Below are 8819 nucleotides of genomic sequence, written 5' to 3' on the forward strand. Positions count from 1 at the left end.
TACGAACGAAGTGAAGATCAACCTCAAGGTGCTTCATTTTGGTATGATGTACTGGATTCTCAGCAATGTATGTGACCCCAAGATTATCACAAAGTATCATTGGAGCAGCATGGAGTGACACATGAAGATCTTTGAGTAAGTGAGTAACCAAATTCGTTTCAGACAAGCCAGAAGCAACTGCACGATATTTAGCCTCAATGGAGGATCGAGAGACAGTTGGTTGCTTACGAGAACTCCAGGGAATTGGTGTCGTGCCTAGATAAACAATGTCACCCGAGATAGAACGGCGATCATTGATGTCACCTGCCCAATCAGCATCAGCATAGGCACAGAGAGAAGTCGATTTCTGTGTGGAAATACGAATACCATACTGTAGTGTTTCTTTAAGGTATCGCAGGATGTGCTTCACAGCCTTCCAGTAAAGCACAGAAGGAGAAGTATTAAACTGAGTAAGCTTGTTGACTGAGTATGTGATGTCAGGTTGGGTATACGAAAGGTATTGAAGCATACCAAGCACGCTTCTGTATTCTTTGCCATCAGTTTTAGGTGCTCCATCATCAACTAGTAGGGTCTCGGACATGCTCATAGGTAACTAAATACCTTTGCAGTCTTGCATCTGAGTGTCATGTAAAATCTCTTGTACATACTTGGATTGACTGAGAAACAACCCATCAGCATCCCTGTGTACTTCAACACCCAAGAAATAGTATAACAAACCAAGGTACTTAAGAGAATTTTTTTTAAAAGAGAGGTAACAACATGGTGAACAAGAGTTTCATCACTACCTATTATTATGAGGTCATCCACATATATCAGAATATAAATAGTGACACCCATGTTGTGAATAACAAAGAGAGAATTATCATACTCAGACATCTTGAACCCCATTCAATTCAAGGAACTAGTTAGTGCATCATACCAAACCTCAGGAGCTTGCCGGAGTCCATAGAGTGCCTTTTTTAGATGGCAGACAACGTTGGGATGATCGGCGTCTTCATATCCAAGAGGTTGAGACATATACACATCTTCTTGAATCGTCCCTTGAAGAAAATCATTGTTGAGATCGAGTTGATGCAGTGGCCAATTCATCTGTACATCAACTTTAAGAACCATTCGAATTGTGGTTGGTTTAACCACCGGACTGAAGGTTTTGTGAAAATCAATTCCAGTCCTTTGAGTGAACCCTTTTGCTACTAAACGGGCTTTGTACCTGTCAATGGAGCCATGAGCCTTAGTTTTAATTTGAAACAACCACTTGAAAGGGACAATATTCCGGGTATGGTCTGGTGGAACCAAGTCCCAAGTTTGGTTCTTCATTAGTGCATCAAATTCAGTCTTCATAGCGTCTCTCAACTATGAAAATTTTTGTGCTTGCATGTGGGTTATAGGGATAGATGGTGCAGGCTGGTTCATTTGGGCAATGCAGTCAACAATTTTTCATTGTTTGAAGATTTTGTTTTGCAACTTAGTTACCACAGTACGTTGTTCTATGGGTGGAATGTTAACAATAGGTTCAGATGGGGGAGGTAAACTGAGAGATGGGGGTGGTAGAGCAGATGATGAGGGTGGTCGACGCTGATAGACATACATACTCATACATTCAATGTACTAATGTCAATCGACCTGCATCTTATTATGATGCAGATACAGGTGTTCAGAGTCATCAACAGGTGCTTCGTTGAGATTACTTGCACTCCGATTAGCTTTGGTGTGCCTCCTTGCTTTCCATAGGATTTCACATTTATTTTCTTGTTATTATTGAGTTTTCATGGGTCTTGTACTGACATCTATCCTAGTATTAGAGATTTCATAGAGTTAGAGTTTATGAGTCTCTCAATATGTTCCCTTCTGTTTTGAGATCTTGAAACTATTACTTATACTTTATTAAGTATTTCCAGACATTTATTGAGTTGAGTTTAAATTGAGAATATTGAGTTTAGTTATGCATTTAAAGTTCCCTATTTGCTTAAGTAAGTCTTCCGCTAAGCAGTCAGTCATACCAAGGGTTCGTTTGGAGACCAGCAATGCTTCTCAAGTGTCGGCCATGTCCAAAGAGAGGAAGAAGAAGAAGAAGGAGACAGAAAAGAAGTAGGAGGTGAAGAAGGGGAGGAGAAGGAGGAGAATAAGAAGAAGGAGAAGAAGGAGCAGAAGGACAAGAAGGAGGAGAAGAAGAAGAAGAAGGAGGAGGAGGAGGACGACGATGACGACAAAGAGGAGGACGACGAAGAGGAGGAGGAAGTAGAAGGACGAAAAGGTGAAGAAGAAGGAGGAGGAGGAGAAGGGGAAGAAGGAGGAAGAGGAGGAGAAGGAGGAGAAGAATAAGAAGAAGAAGAAGAAGAAGAAGAAGAAGAAGGAGAAGGAGAAGTAGAAGGAGAAGGAGAAGGAGAAGGAGAAGTAGAAGGAGAAGGAGAAGGAGAAGGAGAAGTAGAAGGAGAAGGAGAAGGAGAAGGAGAAGGAGAAGCAGAAGGAGAAGGAGAAGCAGAAGGAGGAGGTGAAGGAGAAGGAGGAGGAGAAGGAGAAGGAGGAGGAGCAGGAGCAGGAGGAGGAGAAGGAGAAGGAGGAGAAGAAGGAGAAGGAGGAGGAGAAAGAGCAGGGGGAGGAGGAGAAGGAGAAGGAGGAGAAGAAGGAGAAGGAGGAGGAGAAAGAGCAGGGGGAGGAGGAGAAGGAGAAGGAGGAGAAGAAGGAGAAGGAGGAGGAGAAAGAGCAGGGGGAGGAGGAGAAGGAGAAGGAGGAGAAGAAGGAGAAGGAGGAGGAGAAAGAGCAGGGGGAGGAGGAGAAGGAGAAGGAGGAGAAGAAGGAGAAGGAGGAGGAGAAAGAGCAGGGGGAGGAGGAGAAGGAGAAGGAGGAGAAGAAGGAGAAGGAGGAGGAGCAGAAGGAGAAGAAGAAGGAGCAGAAGGAGAAGGAGAAAAAGAAGAAGAAGAAGAAGGAGAAGAAGAAGGAGAAGAAGAAGAAGAAGAAGAAGAAGAAGGAGAAGGAGGAGAAGAAGGAGCAGAAGGAGAAGGAGCAGAAGGAGGAGAAGGAGCAGAAGGAGAAGGAGCAGAAGGAGGAGGAGGAGAAGGAGAAGGAGGAGGAGAAAGAGAAGGAGAAGAAGAAGGAGAAGGAGAAGAAGGAGAAGGAGAAGGAGGAGGAGGAGGAGGAGGAGGAGGAGGAGGAGGAGGAGGAGGAGGAGGAGGAGGAGGAGGAGGAGGAGGAGGAGGAGGAGGAGGAGGAGGAGGAGGAGGAGGAGGAGGAGGAGGAGGAGGAGGAGGAGGAGGAGGAGGAGGAGGAGGAGGAGGAGGAGGAGGAGGAGGAGGAGGAGGAGGAGGAGGAGGAGGAGGAGGAGGAGGAGGAGGAGGAGGAGGAGGAGGAGGAGGAGGAGGAGGAGGAGGAGGAGGAGGAGGAGGAGGAGGAGGAGGAGGAGGAGGAGGAGAAGGAAAAGGAGAAGGAGGAGAACGAGAAGAAGTGGAGGAGAAGGAGGAGAAGAAGGAGCAGAAGGAGAAGGAGCAGAAGAAGAAGAAGAAGAAGAAGAAGATGAAGGAGAAAAAGAAGAAGGAGAAGAAGCAGAAGGAGAAGAAAGAGAAGGAGGAGAAGGAGAAGGAGCAGAAGGAGAAGGAGAATAAGGAGAAGGAGCAGAAGAAGAAGGAGAAGAAGGAGAAAGAGAAGGACAAGGAGAAGGACAAGGACAAGGAGAAGGAGAAGGAGAAAGAGAAGGAGAAGAAGAAGGAGAAGGAGAAGAAGGAGAAGGAGAAGAGGAGGAGGAGGAGGAGGAGGAGGAGGAGGAGGAGGAGGAGGAGGAGGAGGAGGAGGAGGAGGAGAAGGAAAAGGAGAAGGAGGAGAACGAGAAGAAGTGGAGGAGAAGGAGGAGAAGAAGGAGCATAAGGACAAGAAGGAGGTGAAGAAGAAGGAATAGGAGGACGATGACGACGACAGTGACGACAAGGAGGAGGACAACGACGAGGAGGAGGAAGAAAAAGGAGGAGAAGGTGAAGAAGAAGGAGGAGGAGGGGGTGGAGGAGAAGAAGAAGAAGAAGAAGAAGAAGAAGAAGAAGAAGAAGAAGAAGAAGAAGAAGAAGAAGGTAAAGAAGGAGAAGGAGTAGAAGGAGGAGAAGGAGGAGAAAGAGGAGGAGGAGAAGGAGAAGGAGAAGAAGAAGAAGAAGAAGAAGGAGAAAAAGAAGAAGGGGAAGAAGAAGCAGAAGGAGAAGTAGCAGAAGGAGAAGGAGAAGGAGCAGAAGGAGAAGGAGAAGGAGAAGGAGAAGAAGGAGAAGGAGAAGGAGAAGGAAGAAGAAGAAGAAGAAGAAGGAGAAGAAAGAGAAGAAGAAGAAGGAGAAGAAGAAGAAGAAGAAGAAGAAAAAGAAGAAGAAAGAGAAGGAGAAGGACAAGAAGAAGGACAAGAAGAAGGAGAAGGAGAAGGAGCAGAAGGAGAAGGAGCAGAGCAGAAAAAGAAAAAGAACAAGAAGAAGGAGAAGAAGAAGAAGAAGAATAAGGAGAAGAAGAAGGAGAAGAAGAAGAAGAAGAAGAAGAAAAAGAAGAAGAAAGAGAAGGAGAAGGACAAGAAGAAGGACAAGAAGAAGGAGAAGGAGAAGGAGCAGAAGGAGAAAGAGCATGAGGAGAAGAAGAAGAAAAAGAAGGAGGATAAGGAGAAGGAGAAGGAGAAGGAGGAGGAGAAGAAGGAGGAGGAGAAGAAGGAGAAGGAGAAGAAGAAGGAGGAGGAGAAGAAGAAGAAGGAGCAGAAGAAGAAGGAGGAGGAGAAGTAGGAGAAGGAAGAGAAGGAGAAGAAGGAGGAGAAGGAGAAGAAGGAGAATAAGGAGAAGAAGGAGAAGAAGGAGAAAAGGAGAAGAAGGAGAAGAAAGAGAAGAAGAAGAAGAAGGAGAAAAAGAAGAAGGGGAAGAAGAAGCAGAAGGAGAAGTAGGAGCAAAAGAAGAAGGAGGAGCAGAAGGAGGAGAAGGAGGAGAAGGAGAAGAAGGAGGATAAGGAGAAGAAGGAGAAGAAGGAGAAAAGGAGAAGAAGGAGAAGAAAGAGAAGAAGAAGAAGAAGGAGAAAAAGAAGAAGGGGAAGAAGAAGCAGAAGGAGAAGTAGCAGAAGGAGAAGGAGAAGGAGCGGAGAAGGAAAAAAAGAAGGAGAAGAAGAAGGAGAAGAAGAAGAAGGAGAAAGAGAAGGAGAAGGAGGAGGAGGAGGAGAAGGAGGAGGAGAAGTAGAAGGAGAAGGAGAAGGAGCAGGAGCAGGAGAAGGAGGAGGAGAAGGAAAAGGAGAAGGAGGAGAAATTCTAACCTAAGCATGGGTTCATTGGCAAAACATTTTCTAAGCCATTATATTGATGAATTAATGTTTGATTAATGTTTTAAAGAAGATTTCGTATGGAATTCCTTGAAGAACCCATGTTTTCCCTAAATTCCTAAATTTCCTTATGAAGTGGGTCTTTTGCTTATGATTAAAAGTTTATGAAATTGTGTTTGGATTGGATTGTATTAGTGACTCTTATGATTTTCTACATCTATCTATGATGAATTGATGATGTATGGATGAATTGAAAGTTGTGGCCTTATGGGCAAGTTATGGATGAATTCTCTTGTGGTAAGTAAATTGGTTGGGACTTGAGTGTTGTTGATTATGGCTTTGGAGGATGGTAACTTGGCTTAATCTTATATTATGAATAAAGTTGTTCTTGCTTGGTTTGATCCACTTATGGTGGAGGTGTTTAATTATGGAATGTATTATGAACATGGACTTGAAGGCATTATCTATTGAATTAAAGTGTTATCAAGTTATGAAATGTTATTGTACTATGTGAAGGTAAATATGTGAAGCTATTCTTATGGTTATAAGGTGATCTTGTACAAAGTGTTATTGTAGTGTAATTGAAAGTATGTTCTCTTTAAATGTGCATATGTGATGATGTTGGACTATGAAGAGTCCCTAAATGGAAATGTTGTGACTTGCTTGGTAGACTTAGATGACCCTTCTTGTTACTTGAAAGCTCTTTGAATAAATGAATGTCTAGGATCAGTAGACCTAAGCATGGTGCCCTTCTAGATTATATCTTGAATAGGCTAGACCTAGCATGGTACCCTTTTCATGAGTAAGTCTAGACTCCTAAATGTGAATGTTAAACCTTGAAGTGGTGAACCCTAGGGGTAATGACCTTTTTCTTATGTGAAATGATAGACTTAGAGATGGTGGACCGGAACGGTAACATACTCTCTCTAAGAAAGTCAATGAGCTATCCTTAATGAACCTTGATCGGCTAGAACTAAGAAATGGAGCCCTTCTTGGTAGAAGTACAATAAATTGGCCGAACTTAGAAATGGGGTCCGCTCTAGTGCATACATATGAATGAAATACTCTATGGAAACTAAGGCTAAGCACCGAGTGGATGTGGTTAGGATGGTGTCCCTTCTTGAGTATGAGACTAGGGCACAATGAACATCCTTGGACATCCCCTAAACCATGTGCCTACATGGATTGATTATTAGTTCTACCTTTGGCAAGTAGAACACCTTTCACGGAGTAGGGTAGACTCAGGATTCCATGCCTAGCTAGTATGGTCCATGTCGGTTAATACCTATTCCCATCATGTGGGATGTGCACTCTAGTTATTGGATAGGTTCTACAAAGTGTAGGTGGTAGTATGGGATGTTATCTACACATTGCACGAGTAGGCCTAGAAGATGCTAAAGTGAGTTCCCTAAGTCTAAATGACTATTAAGTGGAAGTCCCCTAAATGCTTAATTGTCTCCTAAAGTGGTTCGTTAAAGAATTTTGACTTAGCATGTTATATTGTAATGGTACATTCCTTATCTATGGTAACCCTTAGGAACACTTAGGTGTATATAAAGAGATTGTATGGGTGGTCACTTCATGTTTTACTTAAGTGTGTCTTTGGGTAACTTGAGATAGAGGTCATGAAATGATGAAAAGGCTTACTTGTCGATTATGTTCATCTATTGTACATTGGTACTAGTTGAGTATGTCTATTATGTGGGTATTGTCTTGTATGTGGAAGATGACGTGAAATGTGTCTCTTATAATTGTGATATGAAGGTTTTATCAAAAATGGCATGAAAGCATATATTTCAAATAAAGGTCCTTTTTAGCATGTTTTTGCATGGTCATCATACTTAGTACTTAATTGTGCTAACCCCTTTCTTTCCCCTTTTGAACTAAAGTATAGGGATTTGGAGATGGTGACATGTCATGGCTATTTGATAGGTTCTAAGTGTTGAAGATGAAGACTTGGTGAGTCCTCATAGAAAGGGTCGTGCCCCTAGTATGTTTTCAGGTTTATGTCTAAGATGGCAAAGAGACTTAGTATTCCGCTTGTGTACTTTTGAAAGATGTCTTTAAAAAAAGTATGACCTTTTAGTCTTATGGATTTTGTTTTAAAGAGTTCTTAATTCCGCACTATTTTACATATCTAATGTGATGAATACTAAGGGCTTGTATAAGACCTCCGAGAGGTCGAATACGCATGTTACGACTTGGGGGTGCTCTCAGGTTGTGACAAACTTGGTATCAGAGCATAAGGTTTTGGGAAATGTTTCTTAGGTTCAAAGTCTCAAGAGCCACGTCTAGTAGAGTCTTGTTCATCGGTGTGAGTCGCGACACATCTATGAGCGAGAGGCTATAGGACGGTAGAAGTTACACTTCTTTCATTATTCTTGAAGTCGTGCCTTAGAGTTTGGTTTATAAGTGTCCTTTTTCTAATCCTTCTCTTGTGTTTATGTGATATCTTGCAAGTCGATAGCTAGGACGAAGCTTAAAAAATTGAATTAGTCATTTTTGGAAAGAATTTGGAAATCTGGCTATGGGAAAAAGGTGAGTTTTTGGCCAACTTTGAATGGTCATACCTCCTAGCTCAGGATGATTTAGGTGTAGTTCCAGATATGTTTGTAAATCCCGTAGAATGATCTTTCCAACGCCACCGAGTTTACTCGATTCCGAGTTAGTATGAGTGAGTTATGTGCTTTTGAAGTTGGGCAGTTGGCAGGGAAATCCGTCCGGAAATTTTAAGGGCATTTTGGTCTTTTCCCTAACCAATTCTTTTGGTTATATTAGTGTGTTAGACTGATTTTTTTGATCAGTTCTTCCTTATTTTAAAGAGTGAGAGTGAGGGTTAGGGTTCTTGAGAGAAGAGGAGAAAAAGAGGAGAAGGAGAAGAAGAAGCAAGGTTCGTAGAGATCGTCGTGGATTTCGTCGGGGGTGATCCCTATTAAGGTATATGAGTTCATAGCGATGGGTTGATCCTTTCCCCCACATCCCAAACTCTTTTTAATTCCGAGAAAGGATTGGTTATGTTGTTGAAGTTGGTGGGTTGTGTTGTTGATGTTGTTGGGTTGTGTTGTTGATGTTGTTGATTGTGTTGTTGAAGTCCCTTGTTGATTTGGGACATGTTTCCGGTTGGGTTTTCGAGTTGAATCTTTTGTATGTTGAGGGATTTTATGATCCTTAGTGCTTGGGGTTGAAACCACTGAAGTTTAGAAGGTTTAGAGTTGGAGAAAAGAGGAAGAAGAGTCGAGTTTTCTGGGTAAGGGAATGGCGTGTCGCGCCTGCCAGCGCGCCCCAAAAGAGGTTCTGAACTTTCCCCCTTGGGGCGGCGCGCCTAGCAGAGCGCCAGCAGGGCCCCTCTGAACTTTGAGGGTTGGCGCTCCGCGCCTTGTAGAGCGCCAAGGAAACCAAGTTTCCCCTTTCTTTTCATACTTTCTCATGCATGTTCCATGGTATTGTACCTATGCTCCATAGTTGTTTCCGACACTTCTAGTTGCGTTTAAATGTCAAGAACTTATCCGTAACGTGTGATCATATACCTTGAATCCATAATTCAATTCAAGGCGAGTTAGTATCAA

The 8819-nt window shown here is 43.0% G+C and overlaps 1 pseudogene; it reads right to left on the minus strand.

The window, feature by feature from the left end:
* The window catches only part of LOC102592713 (uncharacterized), a 15513-nt pseudogene extending 14933 nt beyond the window's left edge, over window positions 1–580 (minus strand).
* Between the last annotated feature and the right edge of the window lie 8239 nt (window positions 581–8819).

The sequence above is a fragment of the Solanum tuberosum genome, unplaced genomic scaffold, assembly GCF_000226075.1.
Source record: "Solanum tuberosum cultivar DM 1-3 516 R44 unplaced genomic scaffold, SolTub_3.0 scf00236, whole genome shotgun sequence".
Taxonomy (NCBI): Eukaryota; Viridiplantae; Streptophyta; class Magnoliopsida; order Solanales; family Solanaceae; genus Solanum; species Solanum tuberosum.